We start from the raw sequence: 20,633 nt of genomic DNA, 5'->3' as shown, positions 1-20,633 counted from the left end.
TCATAACATTTTTGTGAAAGGAAAAGTGTTGGATCTTATTTCCCACTTATTTACATTGGCAAAAACCAGGAATTACCCAACTTACAGCAGAAAAGTCCACGTGATGGAAATACCTCTAATTAAATCCCAGCTTTTCATAAAATAATCACATTCCTCTCATATATATTATAAAAAATAACAATATAATCCTACTCTCCTTTAAAGAAATTAGTAAGAATTACATCCTGGAACCAAAGTATAAGCTACGTGTCCTTCAACTGCATGGAAAGCTAACTACTGACTTCAATGAATTTGGAATCAAGGTCAGATACAAGAAGATGGTTCCTGGTATTGTGAAGATCACAGTATGTAGGCATCAGATGAAGAATATAATTCCCCGGCATATGAAAATCCACCAAATTTTCCTCTCAGCTGTGCCTACACAATCTGCATTGTACAATAACTAGTATTTTACATTAACTTTTCTCACAGTATTTAACCATCCAAGTAAATAATTTATGAAAATCCATAAAATAGGAAATTAATGTAAAGGTCACCAGGCTATTAGAAGAAAAAGTGACTTTTGATGTTGGAAATCATTGGAGGTTTCCCCAACTCTGCATAGATATATTATCTAGGGCTTTACTCAAGATATTTAAATAGTGTTTGGTTTTGCTGTTGGGTTTTCTTCTCTTTCTTTAAAAATAAAAGGAACATATAAATGTACTTATCCATATAATCCCTCTTGCTTGTTTCAGCTGGGAGTTCCTAGTAGCTGGTATAGTACTGAGTTTTGAATTTAGGATGAAAATAATGTTGGTAAGACACTGATGTTTTGGTTGCTGCTAAGCAATATTTACACCAGGTCAAGGATTTTTTAGCTTCTCACAATGCCCTGCCAGCAAGGAGCCTGGGGGTGTGCAAGAAGCTGGGAAGGGTGACAGCCAGGACAGCTGACACCAACTGGCCAAAGGAATATTCCCTATTATATGGCATATATAAAGCTTGGGGCAGCTGGCCAAAGGGTTTAGACTGCAGCTCAGGAACTAGCTGGGCATCAGTGGCCTGTGGGTGCTGAGCAACTGTGCTGCACATCGCTCATTTTGTACATTCTATTATCACCATTCTCTTCCTATTAAACTGTCTTTATCTCAAACCACAAGTTTTAACTTCCCCCCCAAAACTCTCTACCCCATCCCAAAGTGAGGGATTAGGGGTGAAGGGGAGGGAGTGAGCAAATGGCTATGTGGCTGCTTGCCAGGTTTAACAACACCAACCCTTTATATTATTGTAAGACTACTAAAAGGCCCTGAGATGAATGGGACAATGTGTTGGGTTTTTTTCCAAAAGAAAATCTACAAAAATGAAGCTCAGTATTTTATTAACAGTATATCTGAATACTGCTTTATCACGTTATTAGTCTCCAGCAGGAAGCTTACTTCAAAAGTGAAAACAGGATTTTCAGGATTTTGCCCCAAACACAACATGCTCAAGAATCAAAGGAAGGACAAATAGGATTTTATGATGTATCGCATCAAATATACACTTTGTTCACATGCTAAATACTTCCTCTTCTCATCCTCATTCTCACTAAAACCAGAAGCATTCAGCGTAAAACAAACAGAAATAGCTGCCTTTTTTTTTTTTTAAGAAAGAAAGAACTCAAAATTGAAGTAACATCACCTGTTAGTCAGTTGAGGTCAGTGCTCTTTTTACATACCACTTTGTCTGCAGGAGCTTCGCTTTGCTTACTCAAGCAGCTGAGAAAGAATACATCCCTTTGTTTCTCCACTGCCCCTATTTTAGAAGGCAAACTGCCTATGGAAATCTCCAACTCTGTAATAAGGGATATTGACATAGATCCGTATTTTTGTGTCAAATCACAATTTTGTAGGAATCCTTTGTGTTTCTATGAGCCACAAACTATAGAAAATTCTGCAATGTGTCTTTTTACACTGTTCTAATGGGAGAGATATTTGAAGAACTTTCAAAATACATTTCCAGTTTTGATACATTACATCAATAAGTACTGCATATTAAAACACTACTGTTGACAGTGATGTCACAGCAATCAAAATATGCTTTATGAAAAGTTAAGATACAGCACAGTTTCCTTACAAATATAGGTAACTCCACAGTCATAAAAAAAGCACGAGTTCAGTGCTTCAGTCAAGATGAGCAGAATCAAGCCTGTAATTTTTTCCCCCAGGAAGGGAGAGACTTACTGTAGCAGGTGTCACCCTTACTGGTGAGAAATGGGACAACAGCCACCGAACAGAGGTCCTTGTAATCCAAAAAATGAATTGAACCAATAGAGCTGTGCAGTGAGATGGGAGAAAAACAGGTAAGATAAGAACAGTAGGTTTCTACTTCTCAATTTGCAAACTCTGAGCGCATTTTCCAGAGGCAAAGCTCCCTCTATGACAAATTCAAGCACATGAAAACCCTTCTTCTTTTCTAATTTTCTATTTCTAGTTATCTTATCTAGTTATCCCGCTTCTTAGGATTGGCCCCAGAATTGAAAGCGACTAAATAAAAAGCAAGCAGATGCAGTCAAAACCTTTTTGATTTTCAATAATTATATGGAGTTTAGAAGGTAAACATGTATGGAAGGAAATACAGGATGGCTGTAAAAAGATTAGTTCAAAAGATTTGTTCACTTAGAAACATTCAGTTGACTCATTTGTGGAAAATACAGTATGTATAATAACTGATTTAGGTTCACAGACTAACAGAATTGTAGCGGTTGGAAGGGACCACCAGAGATCATCGGGTCCAACCCCCCTGCCGAAGCAGGTTCCTTAGGACAGATTGCACAGATAAGCATCCAGGCGAGTCTTGAATAGCTCCAGAGAACAAGTTATCAGCTTAGTTCTCAAGAGCCATCACTTCATTTTTTCCCATATGATTTTCAAGTGTGAATGACCTTGTTAATGGAGAACATGAAGAAAAGGGGCTGGAATAAAACTACTGCCAGTGCATCTTATATGACCTAGGAGTCCCTGACCTAATCTTTAATCTTTTACACAAAATGAACCTGATCTTCAACTTGCTGCCATGAATAATTCACACATTCTCCAATTCTTTATATGGAAAGAAAGTTTTCTTTAAGGTTTTTCTCCAGCATGTAAAAATTGGTGAACTCAACTATACAGTAACCAAGTCCTTTCAAAACTGCATCGAAAACTTTCTTTAGCCAACACATTAGGGTGACCTGTCCATGTCAGAACTACATCAATAAAGTTCACATCTTAGTACGTTTCTGACTGTTAGTTCCTGACTGATGTTTTAGGTTAAAAATAAAACTCATTCACCCGAAGCCGTGACAACAGGAATAACCAGCCTCAGGGTCATGGAAATGACTTGATAGTTTGCTGACCGCTTTCACTACGCACTTTTTGCTGCAATGTACTGCTGAGTCTTGCTTGGTGCTCAACATGTGACAAGGTCCACTTGTTCTGCTCTGGGTGCTCTCTCCCTGCTCATCTTTTTCTCAAGTGTCTGCTCTTTTTCATTCATAGTGCAATCAACTTTCCCATGTCCATGTACAGCTGGATACATTAACGTTGTTTGCTCGCTAGACTGGTTTATTCCTCTAAAATTGATACACAAGAAAATTGCGAAAGCGTAGCTTGGCTGCAACATGAGCTGTCCTACTACTACATGTTCTAGAAAAGACAAGTGAATACCCAGGGAATCAGGGGTTTGAATGCAAACAAACAACCCCACCTAAAAATAATATCAAAAATCTGTGGCACGACAGATCTCTTGCTCAGAATTTCACACAATGCCTCCCTCATCACCCATAAACTCATCTGCTGACGTAGCTCTGGGACCATTATTCTGTTCCTGTAAGTTCAAGACAACACTGTAAAGTCCATGTCTGTGGCAAGTTTAAGTTTGGATCTCTCTCTCCTGCCTATACAGAGGTTTTCCCTAAGGAAAGGAGCGCCCCCTTTGCGGGGCAGAAGAAACACCAAGCTCCCCTTTTGGATTCCACACCCAGAAACATTCTGCCCAGCAGTGCACAAGAGCTTAATTCTAGCTCATCGGTCTCCTTCCAGGCTTTTTTCCCCTCCACGTTTGAAGCTTCAAGGCTGCAATCTTTTGTAATCCCAGCAGAGGGCAATATAATTAAACCATTTATTAAAGGCTTTTCAAGGCAGTTGCTGTACAAGTTCCTCCAGCATGCCACAGGTTTTGTTGCTGCTGTGGGTTTGGATCCCCATGCCAAACTTTTTAATATTAACCCACTTTCGATCCCATAAAGGTTCATGCAGATTATTTATCTTTTACTGCCCAAAATGCACAGGTACATGCTCAATGCCTGAAAACATCTCAAGGAAAATCAAGGCACAGCATAACTTCTCTACCATTTTTCCCTTGTCTTTAGCCACCCATCTGAATGTAAATGCAGTTACAGTATGCCTTACATCCATAAGAAATCTGCACATTAATATGCGGCTTTAAGGTCTCAAAGGTACCTCTTGAAATGGATTAATGGACAAATTGGAAGCAAATCAATTGCAAGTACATGATAAATGTTATTTAATTCATTCCATGGCTTTGCCATCCACACGCATTCATCTGTGCAGGCAGGAGCTCACATACATATGAAATGAAACCTCCCTTCCAAAGTGCAACTGCAGGGAAACCCGCACCGAGAAGGAACAGCAAAGCATTCCTTTACAGTAAGCAAGTTTACGGGTCACCAGAGATCACGCAACATTTGTAAAGATTATCCCGATGATAAGGCTCCGCGGCTTTATTTACTGAAGCCTATATACATTTAGACACTTATGAGCTCTTAGAAAGATAACCAAAGCACTAAGAAAGAGCAGAACAGCCACCTGGCAGATTTTATAAAATCACAATACAACGAACTGTATTAGAGTTTCATTATTCATGAAGGAGCAATATCCCCTACCGAGCATTACAACCAGTCAAGATAACACCAAGAACAGCTGGCAAGTCTGTCAGTGCGATTTCCCTCTCCTTGACTGCAAAGACGCAAAGAATGAAACAGCTGGAAAATATATTCAAAGCATGATTGGCGCAGTGTCACAATAAAGTGCCAGGTAAAGCCGACTGCAAAACAGTAGCTTTATTTATTTTTCTTGACCAATTTATAACAAGACTTGTATGCAGAGGGAAATGGTAAATATAAAGCAGTAACTCATTTCTCTGCGTCACAGAATCGTAGGGGTTGGAAGGGACCTCAAGAGATCATCAGGTCCAACCCCCCTGCCAGAACAGCTTCCCTAGGGCATAACGCACAGGTAGGCATCCAGACGGGTCTTGAATATCTCCAGAGAAGGAGATATCATTACACAGGCTCCATAAGTTAAAAAAAAAAAAAAAAAAAAAAAAAAAAGGCTGAAAGTATTTTATTACAGCATTAAAAGAGAGGATTAAAAAAAAATAAAAGAGAAAAGCTTGAGCCTTCCCAACACTGCTTTTATGGCAAAGCATTTGGCACCTTTGGCTTGCTTGGTATAAAACAGCAACAGCATCTTGTAGGCCCCATCCACTGACGGTTTGAGCAGCAGCAGGTTCTGCCACGAGTCAGGCGTTCACAGCAAAAAGGCAACCCGCGGCTGCGTGTTCTGCGGAGAAAGAAGCAGCATATGCTTTACTAGCATATACGTATATATATACATGTCCAATAATACACACACATCTATGCTGTACCCAATACAATTCAAAGCTCGGCAGAAGAGTTTTCAACACTACTGTAATACAACCAGTAAACAGTAAAGTACATCAAGAAACTGATTCCTACAGACAACAGAAAAACCCTTTGCACAAAGCACTCTCATTTTTGGAGTAGATCGCAAAAATCTGAGGGTGCGTGTCTTTACTGCTATGTCATGGGATAGACACACGATGCGGCAGAGGAAACTGCGGGCTCGGCCTCCTTCCATTTCCAATTCATTTCCCCATCAGACTGAGAAGAAAGGCTTGAGATGGGAGAACTGACATCTCCTGCTTCTCTTCCACCTCTTCCCAGATCAGAGAAGCTAGCAGCCATTTGCAACTGTAAAATGGCTTCTTTGTTTTCATGGAGATAGCTACTGCAGAAGCAAAAGTTTCTCCTGTATCCCTTTTATCTGTAGTGTGCAGCTAGCTTTTGTTCACAGGAAGTAGCCAGAAAGGATTAGATGACTTGGTCCATTAGAGGCTCATAGAGGGGTAAAAAAGAAAAAAAAGTTGTCTTCCTTGTGCTGGAGAGTGACTGACAGGAAGATAAAATTACCAAAATGCTTATCAGAGTACCTCTATGAGCAACAGAAGTAATAGTGCCTGAGAGTAAAAAAAGTTTTTGACATTTGAGAAGTGAAGTTTCTATTCTTGCAGGCCTTTTAAAGCTGTAGCAGGTTAAAAAAAAAGATCTGACAAAGAAAAAAAACCACAACCCAACACTGATTTAAATCATCCTGCTTTGGGACAGGAAGATGGGCTTGATCTATAAAGATCCAGCTACATTTCTCTAATTCCTACAGATCTGTGTCTTCCAGCTGGCTCATTCTTCAGTAAGATACTAACTGAATGAAAGGATTTGGGTCTTTTTCCCCCTGTTTCTGGGATTCTCACAGTCTCTTTCATGCAGACCATTATCCTAGAATGTCTGGGGACTGCGAACACAGGTTAGCATGAAATCAGGGCACGTTTTTAATGAACCTTTAGTATACTCAGCATCCCTCAGACCACTACCCTTTTTTTTCCATCAGACTGCTATCAGTCAGCAGAGCCACAGATTTCTAGAGGTGATTCCTTTAGGAAACAGGACTAATTATCTTTTGGTGAAGCACTATATTTCAATTGAGTATGACCCTAACGCATCTGACACTTACTCTATGCTACTGGACACATTAAAGCTAAGACTAGATTTGGTTGCATGTACACAGGCATCACACAGCGATGATAAACAGTTTCTGTTCATGTGGCATTGCCAAAACTCTGCTTTCCTGCACAGCGCAGCAGCAAAAAGACAATATATATTGCACTGGTTTGGAGGGACTGATTCACCAAGCAAACTTGGAATCATTAAGGATGCACAGCTTTGCCTAAACAAGACCTATCACAGAGAACACGTGAATAATCAAGCACATACAAATATTTCAACATCGATACAGGGACGATAGTCAGTATTTGCATCTTAACCACACTGTGGCATCGGAGGTCACGACATTAGCTTAGAATGAGATCTAACTGCTGCCTGAAGGGTAGAACTACCCAGAAGGAGACCGAAAACCGTTAGCTTACCACTAATGAAACGGTAGTATAGTTTTGATTGGTAGCAAACCACGACCGTTCAGAATTAATGGTCGCACAGCAGTGCCCCACGCTTGCAGGAACATGGCAAAAAGCAGTGGCTCCTACCGAATTTCAGAGGCATTAAGAATGAAACTTTCCCTTTCTCCTCAGAAAGCAGCAGGGTGTACACTTTAAAAGGCCATCCCATTTTGAGCATTTTAAAAAACACTTTGTATAACAAGGCAGAAAATTCACTGGCAATTGAATGTGGACAAGGGCGAAAGGAAAAAAAAAAAAAGTCTTTCAAGCTGGATGCAAAAAAAAACCCCAAAACCCAACAAAACCCACCCAAAAGCCCAAAGCTTTGAAGAGCTAGTTAAAAGCTCACAGACTGTTTTTTTCTCCAGCTATAAAACACTGCTCCAAACTCAGGCACATGAAAGATGATGAGAATACCTTTGCCATTACATTCAGTGGTTTTTTTTTTCTGAAATAAAGTTTCACTTAAGGTACAGACTACTTCTTTTTATCTACTAGCCTTAAAAATGCCATATATCTATACACTGAACAAAAATGGTACCCTACACCTGGCAATGATCATCAACAATAGTGGTAAGAACGAAATATACACCCAAATATACCCTTTTGGTACCATGGCAAGCCATGCACCAACGTTCAAGAGAACTGAAAGTTTCCCTGATTTACTGTTTCATTGCAAAAGACTTTTCCCCCCCCCTTGTTCAGACACAGAATGTTTTTCACTCGTGTTCATTTAAGTGATCCAGAAAATACCTTTCTTTTTTCCAGTCTCAAAATGGCCCGGGCATCTTGTGATTCTGTTCAATGTAATTTAGAGCAGTAGACTTTGTATAGCTTCTATTTTAACTCATCAATGCATATAATTTCCATATATTTTCATTTTAGAGAAGAATAATTTGGTCACTCTTTCATGTTCTAACTAATTGATAAAACTTGCTAAAGTTTTATGGTTTGTGGCTTTTTGCATAAGATTGTTTCTTTTGAAAAAAAAAAAAAAAAGATGTACCCTCAGTGTTACAAAGATACACAGGAAAAATACCCCACCCCATACCAATACAGTTTGAAACAAAAACCTGCACTGTGTTTTAAATGTTAGAGTTGCCAAGTTTGGCTAATGACCAAGGGATGTGGTAGCATCAAAATACTCATTTGGGAACATTATATGAATTTAGAGCATAAACAATATAACCCAGCTGCCTAAAAGCAGTCCATTCGAGTGTCCCAAGATCCTTGTTTCCACACATCCCCCAGCTGCTGTGTATGGGTCTCACAAGCTAGGTCAGTGTTGATCAGCACAGAATTCAGCACTGTATCTTCCCTTACCTCCCATCCCCTTCATTTGAGGGGTGGCCCTGGTTCACCCGCTTGCCTCCTGCTTTCCTACTGCTGACTCCTCAGAGATTTAAACAAATCCTTTCTCAGGTCTTGATCTTTTATTTTGAAGCATCGCATAAGGGTGAGGTAGGGGAAGATGACATAAAAGGGAAAATAAACAGAAGCATAACTTTCCACATTTTGAAGTGTATCATCTTTTTTTTTTGATATTACAAAACCAAAAGGTTATGGGGAAAAAAAAACAAACAGAAAAAAAAAAAAAAGCAAAGAGAAGCTCTTAAATGCAGTTACCTGATTAGTTTATCCTCAATGGTGGAATCTAATTCCCTTCTCCATGTGATCACGCTGCTCCAAATCTCAGAACTACGCAGGCTGGCAGCGTCTCACATGAGGTATAGCCCTGTAAACACAACTTGGGCCATTCCTAGCAGATGGTTACAGGCCTTGTGATAACCTGACCCAACAGGTCCCTGGGCTCGGCTGCACTTGCCAGCGCCCCAGATTTAGCTGTGATAACGGACAACTGCATTGCTAATAATTACTGAAGTCTTATCTGGATGGGCAATAAACACTGAGTTCTATATACACATGCAAACATACATATGGGATGTCACCTTTTGCTGACAGCAAGAGTTTGAACATAATTGAGCATACAGTCAATAAACATCAGTAGTTTCTTACTCTTTTCCCAAGCGACCTTTAAAATGGCTGGTAACAGACACCTTTTAAACAGTACACAACCCTCTCCAAAAATAACAAAACTTTGTTTCCTTCTTAAAGAATTATGAGGTTTCTAGTAAGCAGTTTATGCTATGAATTTCCCTTCTGCATCAATTATTTACTGGAATGAAAGAATCTATGAAGGGAAAGAAAAGAATCCACCTCAGAGTATTCTTCCACCATCTGCTCTTTGTTAGAGACGGTTGTCAGATCACCTTCACTGAAGTACTGAGCTGCACAGCAAAAGTGTTGTTCTTTTTTTTATTATTATTTTTAATCTTCACTTGAGACTAAAACGAGGAAATCACGGAGGGGTTCATCTGGAGATAATTCATCTCGCAGGACTCCTCTATGTGCAGGCTTTTTCCTTTCCCTTCCCAGTGCCGAAGAACAATCATATCTGCAGCGATCGCTGTCCTTGTGATGGTTACACAACCAAAGCTGATAACACCACATAAATAATATCAATAGTGCTTTGGCAGTAATTCTTTTAAGCATCCAAAGTATGGACAACTGAGCCAGGGCAGGAGAAGCGAAAGTTGTTCTTAAAGACTAAGATTATAGTACATTGCTCTTTCAATATGGACAGTTAATAAAAAAATACCTCACAAAGTCAGGGAAAAGATTGGGAAGACAGAAAATCCAAGGTAGCACAACTGCTGACACTATAAAACCATTCAGAATGTTTAAGAGAAGGCAATGTTACACAAAACACTGAGGCGATGTTGTGGTGTAAACTGGAGGAATGGCATTAAATAAATTGTAGAACAGACTAGTACAAGGCAAGGAATACTTACAGAAATATTTCAGCCATTTAAACACATTAAATTAGATGAAGCAATTGCCTATGGCACCTAGAACAAAATGATACCTTCATAAAAATCAATGAATGTTACCCACTGAGTAAGAACAGGACTCTACCGAACGGTCAAATTCCTATCTGAATTATAAATCTATAAAACTAAAGTAACCCTAATAAGTCAAATTACCCCAATTACTGTGATTACACATAGGTATAACTGAGTAAGTGCCCAAGCAGTGATAGTTAATTGAAGGCAGGTCCCAACATGATATGAATGCAATAGTTAATTCATTTCATTGGTCAAACCCTTTCATTACTGTAACTGAAAAGAGAATGACATAGGATATGGATTTAATTTTGGTTTTAGCTATTGTTTCTTGAATTCCAACAGGACGGTTACTGCTACTGTTCTTAAGGAGGCCTGTTGGTAAATACATTCACTCGCACAATAGAATCGACACCCCAAAAATGAATTATTTTAGCTCCCCACTGCCGATTGTCAAATCTACGATGCTGCCCTATTCCGTCTTGCTCATTTGATTGCCATTCTTCTTCTCTGTTAGAGATTGGAGAACCTGTAAGTGCATTCCGGACGTGATACATCACACTCCAGTAACTCAGCCGTGCAGCCATTTATCGTTTCACAGCCTGCATCGGCATTAAAATTCCATCCCTATTTCTGTGACAGAGACTGTAACAAGAATAGGATTGGTAAACCAGGGAACTGTTATGATGGTGATTGTAATAGGTGGGGGGGGAAGTAATTTCCCCCTATTCTTATAGTGTAAAGATTACTCTTGTGCTCCCTGAATGATATGCAAAGAAATCAGTGATGCTGGTAAGAAGCAGCAATGTCTGTGAATAGTAATTTATAAAGACATCATACTCCTCCTGAACTTATATACATATGTAACCAAACTGACTTTTAATTACCATACTATGTCAGAACTCATACACAGTCAAAGTGTTGTTAATGTTAATTTTTTTCCAATGCAAATGCAAAGCAAAGCATCATCTGTGAAACTGTTGCAATGGAGCAGAAACAGGCTGGGCAGTTTTTTTTCCCCCAGTGCAATTTTCTGCCTTAATGGAGAAGCACACATTAAAAGCTGGTGCACAGCATTCCAAGATTCTTTGTAATATTCTATGATTTATTAAAGATGATGTGGTACTTCTTATGCCTTTTGTTCCAACTTTAACTGGAATTATTTTCCGCCAAACAAGTAATTGGATATTATCTCTATCCTGTGGCATTTCACTTGGACTAACATACCGAGACAACGCACTAACAAAAAAATCAACTTCCAAGAGAACCAAGGAACGATGTGTGATAGACAGCTTTGCTACAAGTCGGACCAGCTCATGTAGCAATGAGTTTTACCACGTTAATGAACAATAAATGAACATTTTTTCATTGAACACATTTGATTTCCTTAGTGGTTTGTGCTCACTTTTTCAGTTTATAGAACTTCATACACTGCAGTTCCTCACCTGAAACACAGCAATGAATCAAACCAAGCATGACTGAGTAAGTGTCTTCTAAATTTAAGAAGCAGATCATGAACATTTGAATTACCAGCAAAGCAGTTTCATTCATTTGTAGGGAAGTCAGAAACGTTCATCCTCCCCTGGGTCATTAGCGGTATGAGCATCACAGAGGTGTCAGCTGTTTATAAACTTTAAAAACGCAACTACTCCTGCAAGCATCTACCACTGGCTGCGATCCTGATGAAATGGGAGATGTACATAAACACTTAACAAAACACCAAATTCAGTGAACATCTTTTAATTAAGTACTGTAGTCATTTTTTTCAGACTTCTCTTGATGGATTCCATAAAAACCTCAAAACAGCAGGAGCCATCAGAGAATCAAACTCTATAATATGGAGATGATCACGATGCATCATTCATGTTTTTAAACCCTACATTCTGAAGCAGGGTGCCTACAGCATTGTTTTTGTACATGCAACTCTAATTTATGCCTGAATTAACTAAGACTCCTGAATTAAAAGCTGTTCTTCCTGTAAATCAAAACAGCTCGATCAAGTCATACTTTTGTGACACACCTTCGTGACTCCACAGAAGCAGTCAGCATACAATCTAAAATAGGGTTTGAGCAATTATCTCCCCACTTACATGTATATAGTCTTGCTCATAACTACTCAGACGATGGATATTAGTACAGTCTGAGATCTAGAAACACCAATATCCCACACTTACTAGGGTCTCCACCACTTCCGCAGGAGGCATCGTATTTCCTACCAGCTTTAACAGTCTTGTAAAGTAGCTGAGATGTTCAACAGTTCACAGATTTACTAGTTGCTGCTTTTGCCTCCCTTTCCATGATGCCTATGTTACTCATGCCTTGTGAAAGGAACCTCAGCACCTGACATACTTTAGCATTGCTTATTGATGGGCAGATGCAGAAAATAAAGATGCAGATGTTCTAATGCCAAATACTGAAAAGCTCTTCCTACCCTCTTGGATCATGTCAATTGGTTTGAAATATCATTTGGGAGGTCTGAAATATCATTTGGGGACTCAGAAAGTGGGAGGGAAAAAAAAATCACCTTGTTCAACTTTAGTAACAGCTGCTTGTTCTAAATTCTCTTAACAGTGGAATTGTTGTATGCTACCTAGCTGGATAACCCTATACTCAGTACTGTTACAGAACAGTATGTTTAATCAATTGTCTTAAATTTTAGGAATTGCTGCAGTTCATATAATATCATCAACTAAAATTCAATATATAATTTTTAACAGTCATCGCAACCTATAAGAGCAGAGCCATATATTTTTAATTATTTTTACTTTGTATTTTGATAACTTGTATATGTATACATTGTCAAGGTCAGGGCAGAAGCAAAACACTGCATGAGCCTGCAAATTAATTCTATATATAGTTGCTAAAATAAATTGAACTTTGCAAATAATTTTGGAGATTTATCAGGTGGTGACACGGGATTAGTTAACAACACTGTAGACAAAAAAGATTAGGATACAGTTATAAAAGAAATAAAAATTGTCGTTTCAGATTAATGTCATTTTACCAAATTAATAATTTGGCTCTGAGGAATCACAAATTGGAAGTAGATTTAATATACCTACTTTTTTTTCGCTTAAAACTGAAATCATCCACCAGTTATCACTTAAAGCTGCAAAACAAACTCCTTGCACCTTTACTTTTTTCAGAACATAATCCTTCTTGCCACAACAGAACAAAAAAATTTACAAAATGTGGTGGCTTTCTAAACATAAGCTCTGAATGACCCTCAGATTGTTTTGGCTTCCTGTCATCTCCCTACAAATGCCCAGAGCAATTAGTTGTGAATGTGGCACCTACAGAAGCATGAAGGGAAACAGAATGCATGTTACCAACAAGGAGTCCTCATTTCAGCAACTACAACAGCGTAGCACCTGGCAAAATTCGAAACAGTTCTAAACTATATTTAAAATGGATGATCACATATTGACCCTCCTTGTCTCTTCCTTTTTCCTTCCTCAGATATATTCACTAGAGGATTTTTCGAAGTCTAGACAGAGAGCACATAATATTTCATTCTAATATCTATCATAAAAATGAAAGTATTTTTGATTCCGTTACACATTATGATCTGTTATGTGTACGACATGAAAGTCTTTTAGGATATATTTTCCCTCTCCTGAAGTTATGTGTTACCTCTCTTAACCTTAGTAAAGTTATATGCATCTATCTGAAAGCAAATCAGAATATATGACTTTGGAAGCTCAGTAGTTAGAAAATTACAGTATTTTTAAAACCCAGAGGCACCATAATTAATTACTGTTCTGTATATCTTTGAAAGTTTTATTAATTTTTTGGTTAAAAGCAAAAAAATGGTCATGTTTTTTTACCACTTCAAAGCTTTTTGAGAGTATCTTAACTTTTTAAATAATTAGTTATCTCACCCAGGAATGACAAATTTATCTAGGGCAAATGTACTTTGCACAGAGGCACAATAAAAGTAATGTTGCCCCTTGTACATTTTTGTGCACACAGTGGGACCGGTGAGGGTGGGAGCAAGACACTGGAAGTATTTTTGGCATGGAAGATCAGTAACAATTGGCAGCACTTACTTATTCTGAGATATTATTTTCATGATACAATGCAAGTGAACTTAACTGGCTTCCTACATCTGAATTTTGTTTGATTAAATTTTCACTTCCACAAATTTATAGGAAAACATTAGCTTTTCAGAAGTCATCTTAAAACTTGTAGCACAAGAAGCAGCAAGGAGAAAATGAAATAAATCTCAGAAAGTAGGACTCTTACTCTTCTCTATACAGAGTTACTCTGTTCTAATAGCTTTCATTAAGAAGACAACTTTTCATTGAATGGAACAAGTAACATACTGATGAAGATAGATCATCAGAATACTTCTGTATCTTGACAGACACTGTTTCACATTAATCTGCCAGTTTTGTGCTTTGCAATTATTTAAATTTAAAAAAATAGTTAAAAAAGTGATAGGCACTTATTGGTTTGGTGAACACGCTAAAAAAGTAGAAACACTAAGGAGCCAGACATCTATATCCATAACAATGCAGGCAGCTCTTTGGAGCTGTGAAGAACTCTGGTATCTTGCCACATCTACTGATAGGCTAAAGGAGAGGACAGAATAAGATAATTCATATATTGTCACTAGAGCTTGTCTCCAGTACAAGATTGACTAAACTTGAATGTATTATTTATGCTATTTTTGTAGATTATGGGTCAGTGCTTTGTGATTATATTACAGGCAGTTTAAAGAGATGCATGATATACTCTGAAAAGAAATAAAACTGTCAGACCAGTTGCTTTTAAGGCTTTTTTGACCAATATCAGAATCAAGACTGCAAATACTACTCTTCTAAATATAATTTCTTTTCTATTATGCTGTGCAATCAAATAAACACAGGATTTGTGTCTTCCTTCTCAAGAGAGCTAGAAAACTGAAACACAGAAATTTCAACCAGAAGTCTGTTAGATTTACACTGGCATTTAAATAATCACTGCATCATATCTTAATATGTCACCACCACAAGGGGCAATTTTTCACCTACCATACAACCTACGCTATTTTAACACAAGCCCCTCTTCCATAAGCTTTATACTCCTCAGCCTTCTACATTCCCAGCACAAGTTTATGCTAATGCATTCAACACATTATCCAGCCTACTGTTCCACTCCGCAAGATTATTAGGAGATGCTCTCCTTATGTGCCTGCACTTTATCCATATCTCATGTGCCTGCACTTTATCCACATCTCTTCTAACACATCTTCAGTAGTTAACGATGACAGCTTTGGGGAACGCAATTGGTACTTAGTGAACTATGCAAATCTAGTCTTAGGCAGAAGTTATAATGCAAGTAGAATGCCCTTGTTTACCTAGACATAAATTCTAATTTTGCATTAAATAGCGAATAACCCTCAAGTTTTGAATTTCCAATAAAAAAAAAACCCAACAAAACAAACAACATAGAGCACTCCAAATGGCAGAAACTTCCTTCTCCCAGCTTCCTTTGGTGGTGCATGCATGTGGTTTACTTTTCCACTGAAATGGGACGATATTTCTAAGTTTCTGGTAGTTCAGTGTTATTAGAAATATGATGTGGCTTTTTTTTTCCTCTTCTAGAACCTTCTGGTTTGTTATTTTTGCATCATTTTGACCTTACATTTTCGTCTGTGCACGTTTAACTGTGGTGTAAATTAAACCGGCTTCTTTCCTGCAAGAATCCATAGCAAGTTAACTCCCAGATAGGATTTAGTCTTTTCATCATCTTTGACCAATGGTAAGGAGAAAGCCCTTCCCCCTGAAGAATCTTCTGTTACCAGTTATAACTTCCATGAACCCTCCAATAAGGGTTATCATCTGCTTCACACATCCAGAAAGACTATTCTCAAGTCTGCTCCTACATACAACAGTGTCAAACTACAAACACGAACACCACACTCTCTTGCAAAGGTCATACAGGCAGGATGCAGCTGTGCTGGAAGCTGTACTGGAGGAACCCAAAAGTTCAGAGAACACAGTTCTCTCTCTCTCACAGGACACACAGACTCCCAGCTGCGCAAAACAAGCTTGCAAGTGTCACGAACTACAGCTGTTGTTCCTTGAGGAAGCTGCACGTTTCCTTCAGACACATTTCACATAGGTTAAGGCTTCAACAAGACTTCACAAACAAGTGTTGAGAAGCAGAAATAAAAAAAAAAACCAACCTGAGACAGTAAGGGCAAAATTTTACAGACTCTATTTGTTAGACCTCCTCATCTACAAGTACATCCTAAATATAAGAAACTCGCCTTATAAAAGTGAGGTGTATCTCACTGCAAAGAATTTTTACATAGATAAATTTACCTTTTATGGTGCAGAGAAATATTGTTGGAAGATTCCCAGTTAAGAGTAAACCCTTCTAGCCTCCACTCACCTCTGTGAAGGAGAGTTCAGGGAAAATTTGTAGACAGTGGAAGAAAAGCAGGCATTATTTCAATATCTGTTTTGCACTCTGTCTTTGGTTGGTGAGAGAGAAATATCCTGCGAGTTTACAGGCTTTAGAAAGAGGTGATTCTCAGGCGATTCTCCTCAGGTGGTCCTAAAGGATACGCAGCAGTTCAATCAACAATATTTTTCTCCTGGCATACCAAATAAATATAAAAATTTATCCAAATAGACAGAGATACAAGTTCTTCTGAGATTGAAGCTTTTACTTGACAAGGAAACAAGAAACTTTTTAAGCACTTACTACTTTAGCTTCTCTCTAAAGGATATTGGTTTAACAGAGAATTTACCCACAAGGTATTTTTAATGAGCTACTCAAAAGATTTTTGTGCAAGAGAAGTTTAACACAAAGGCAATTTGTCTTAGTAATTTACATCTGTTTTCTACATACTCAGGCTGAATTCACTTAAATATTTATTCAGCCTTTATGTTTCCTTTTGGCTAGAAATAAAGTGGGTTAAACTTATCTAAAATGCAACTTTACTTGAAACCTGTATGGATACTGTATGGAAATTTCTTGTTCCAATATCTGTTCACAACGAGTTCCCCAACTTAGAGTTAAACACTGTGAGGCATACACAATAAATTAATAAATAAATATATAAATAAAAATTATGGAATTGAGACAGAAGGAGAACAACCGCAGTAGGAAAATCAGCCCAGAAGAGACATCTCTGGCTCCCAGGACACTGTTCAGCTGATTCTCAAAGATAACACTTAAATTTTTAATATTAATGCAGATGCACAAATTGGGCCATCTGGAATAGAAGCAGTAAGTTTATCAGCCCTTGGTTGCAACAGCTTTTTATCATGCACCATATGGAAACAATTACTCAAACCTCATATGGCAATACTTCAGTCATTGTGCATTCCATAAAATACAGGTGCCTTATCAAGCAGAATGTACTGGGTATCCAGTAATGCACATACATATATACAAACACACATACATAGTGTCACACTTCACTGAGGGGTCAAATAGAAATGTGTTCTATGTAACAACTAAAGAAGCAAATTAAATCCAAAGCATGCTCTTGTACACATCATAATTTCTTTCCTTATACAAACATCGAACTTTTGATAAAAACCAGAAGAGCCTGTATTTGTCCCGTGTTATCACTCTAAGCACACAACTGTGAAATAAGAGTACTGCAATTACTTGACTGACTTAAATTTTAAAAAGCTGCATTTCATTAACACACAGGAGTATTTCTAGAAGGGGAAAAAAAAGGTCAAGGAATGTAGAGAATATTCAACTATTATTATTCATTACTTATACTAAAAAAGCTTCTTGAATCATGCCTCACACTCTGGCAAAAAGATATTACAGTTGCCACAGTGATTTTATGTTGAGCCACCTTCTTGCATTGTCCCCAAATTAAATCAGTTTTCTGCAAGACCATGATGTAACATTAAAAAAGTCCCAAGATTTGCTTCTAAAAGTAGGTTAATCACAATTTAATCAGTATCAGAACAGTACAGAACACAAAAAACACTAAAAATGTTATCTTTATTTTTATCACTATATAGATCATAACAGACAAAAAGTAGAAGTAAATATATTGACCAACAGTGAAGCTTTCTACTTTGTCCTGTTGTTTTGCTCACAAATTTGGGAAAAAAGACAGCCGCATACTACTGACACAATTCAACATCTTGGTATTAATGTGGATGGACAAAGTCCTACCAAGATCAATTGGGTTTAAATCCTACAGCTTTTAAAAAAAACATAGGAGACAGCTCAACCCGTTTCTGCTTTAAGCTAAGCTACAGGACTCTGACCAATCAGAGAAACATTACCTAAATTTGGTGAGGAAGGAATCTTCCACACGTATGAAAAAACCTAAAGCAAGTCCATAGTAGCAGAAGAGTATTTTTAGAACTGTTATTTATAAAACCACTAACTAAATTTTAAGCAACATTTCCAAGCTCTAAAATATAAAGCCATGGTGATGTATTAAGGCTTGTTCGTATGCATGATAATTTAATTATGACAGACTGTAGGAATTCCTCAGACTAAAACAAAACAGAAGTCACACAGATAATTTGCTAGCAGGTTAACAAGTATAAACATGTTTAGAATTTCTGATAAAGCTCCATTCAACTTCAAATTTGCCCAGGGGAAATTTTTTATATTTTTCAGCTTAAAGAGAAGATAATTTTCTGTGCACACGCACTGTGAAATCTTCAAATGTAATGTGTTGCTTTTGCTTACAGCTTTACCTTGCATCCAAGAATTTAACAGACAAAAAGTAATTTTTCTTTAAAACTCAGCAATCCATAAACCAGAACGGCCTAATGTTTGTCACATTAAGTGGGAAAAGTCTCAGGTTCAGTTTTCACAACTTGCAAGCATAATCAGAAGGATCAGTTTTACATTCAGTATTATTTTAGAAAATTTTAAAAAAAGTTCAATTAACATTCTTAAACCGTTCCAGAGAGAAACAGTAACATTACTTATGTATAATCAAGATACATGGTTTTATAAAGAGACAACACTTAATTATAGTTCTATTTCTTAACAAAGTACATTGTTTTAATCATTTGTCCTCCTGAGTTTTTCAAATTGAGAAAATTTGGCTGTCATAAAAAGTAGAAATAGTAGTTACACATTGGATTATGTTAGTAAATACAAACAATCAGAAAGATGCCATCTAATCCTATACCTTTTTTCTTGCAAAGTCCTCAGTATTTTATATGAGTAGCATGCAGATGAAAACACTGCTAAGATATTCTACAGTCTAAGAAATGCCTTGTTACGAACGTTGACTACTACTACAGAACATTTTATATTAGGCAAAGTATTTGAAATTCCTTAAATCTGCAAAAAAGGTGATTACATGCAAGCAGATCATGTACTCTAGAGAAAAAGAGAACTAGGGAGTACAAGGATATCATCTGAGGTAAACAGTGGACTAGCCACTAGCATAAACAGACGTGTTAGAAATCACTCATTTTCCAAAGCAGCTGATTATTTCAGTAGAATAAAATGAACCTAGTGCTGATCAGTGAAACACTCCAATTATGTGATAAAAATACCCCTGAAAAGCAGATCTATAATGAAAAGCTTTAAAAAAATATATACAGGTATAAAAAGATCAGACTGCACAACAAAGCGTATTTGACCATTTGTTTGGTATTAAATAATGAATGTCAAAGAATCAAAAATTCAAAAAGGTTTTAATGTGACTATAAAAGATTTGCCTCAAATGCCACTGAAAAAAGCCAATTTCAAGCTGTTCATCAACAATACCTGATTGTTAAGGGGTCTGCTGACATGTAAAAGCTCTACCTGTGTGCCTACACATTAATATGAGCATCCAAATATAACTTTTGCAGTCTGCCCAGAAGCCAACATTTGATATTTAGACCACCAGACCGAATCTCGAAAACATGAATACATGCATATAATCCAGTTATATTTGCTTGAAAGAAATAATAATTTTCTTAAACTGAATACAATAATAAATTAAACTAAATCCCTACAAGTTAGGAATAAAAATACCAAACTAATCTCTGGAGAGATGCTAACATATTTATGGCATTTAAAATACAATTGTCCACATGCATACATTTAAAATACAATTTATCCATACAAAATACAATTTGTACCCCAAACAAACTTCATCAGACTGATCTTTTTTTTCCCCCTCAACTTCAGATAAAGCTTGCTTCAGGGACTTTGTTGCATGCCATTAAGAATTACTGGGCACTATTTTCATCTTAATGGTTTTCAAGCAGCACTTCAAGCTACATGGGATCAATCAATACTTCAGATTCAATTAAATGCTGAAATACATTAGCCTTCCCAACTCAAACTGGGTGCTGGTCACCAGTACCTGCCTTCCTGGTCCTCATGGTAAGTGTAGGATTTCATCTCTGGAAAGCCCACTCATCCTGATGAAGCCAAGAACAGACAATTTCTTAACTAAGGCTAGTGACCAACACAGAATTCACAGAACAGTAGGTGTTGGAAGGGACCTCTAGAGATCATCTAGTCCAA

The sequence above is a fragment of the Gallinula chloropus genome (assembly GCF_964237585.1).
Source record: "Gallinula chloropus genome assembly, chromosome: 4".
NCBI classification, from domain to species: Eukaryota; Metazoa; Chordata; class Aves; order Gruiformes; family Rallidae; genus Gallinula; species Gallinula chloropus.
The sequence above is the reverse complement of the archived record's forward strand: the minus strand, read 5'-3'. Positions refer to the sequence as shown.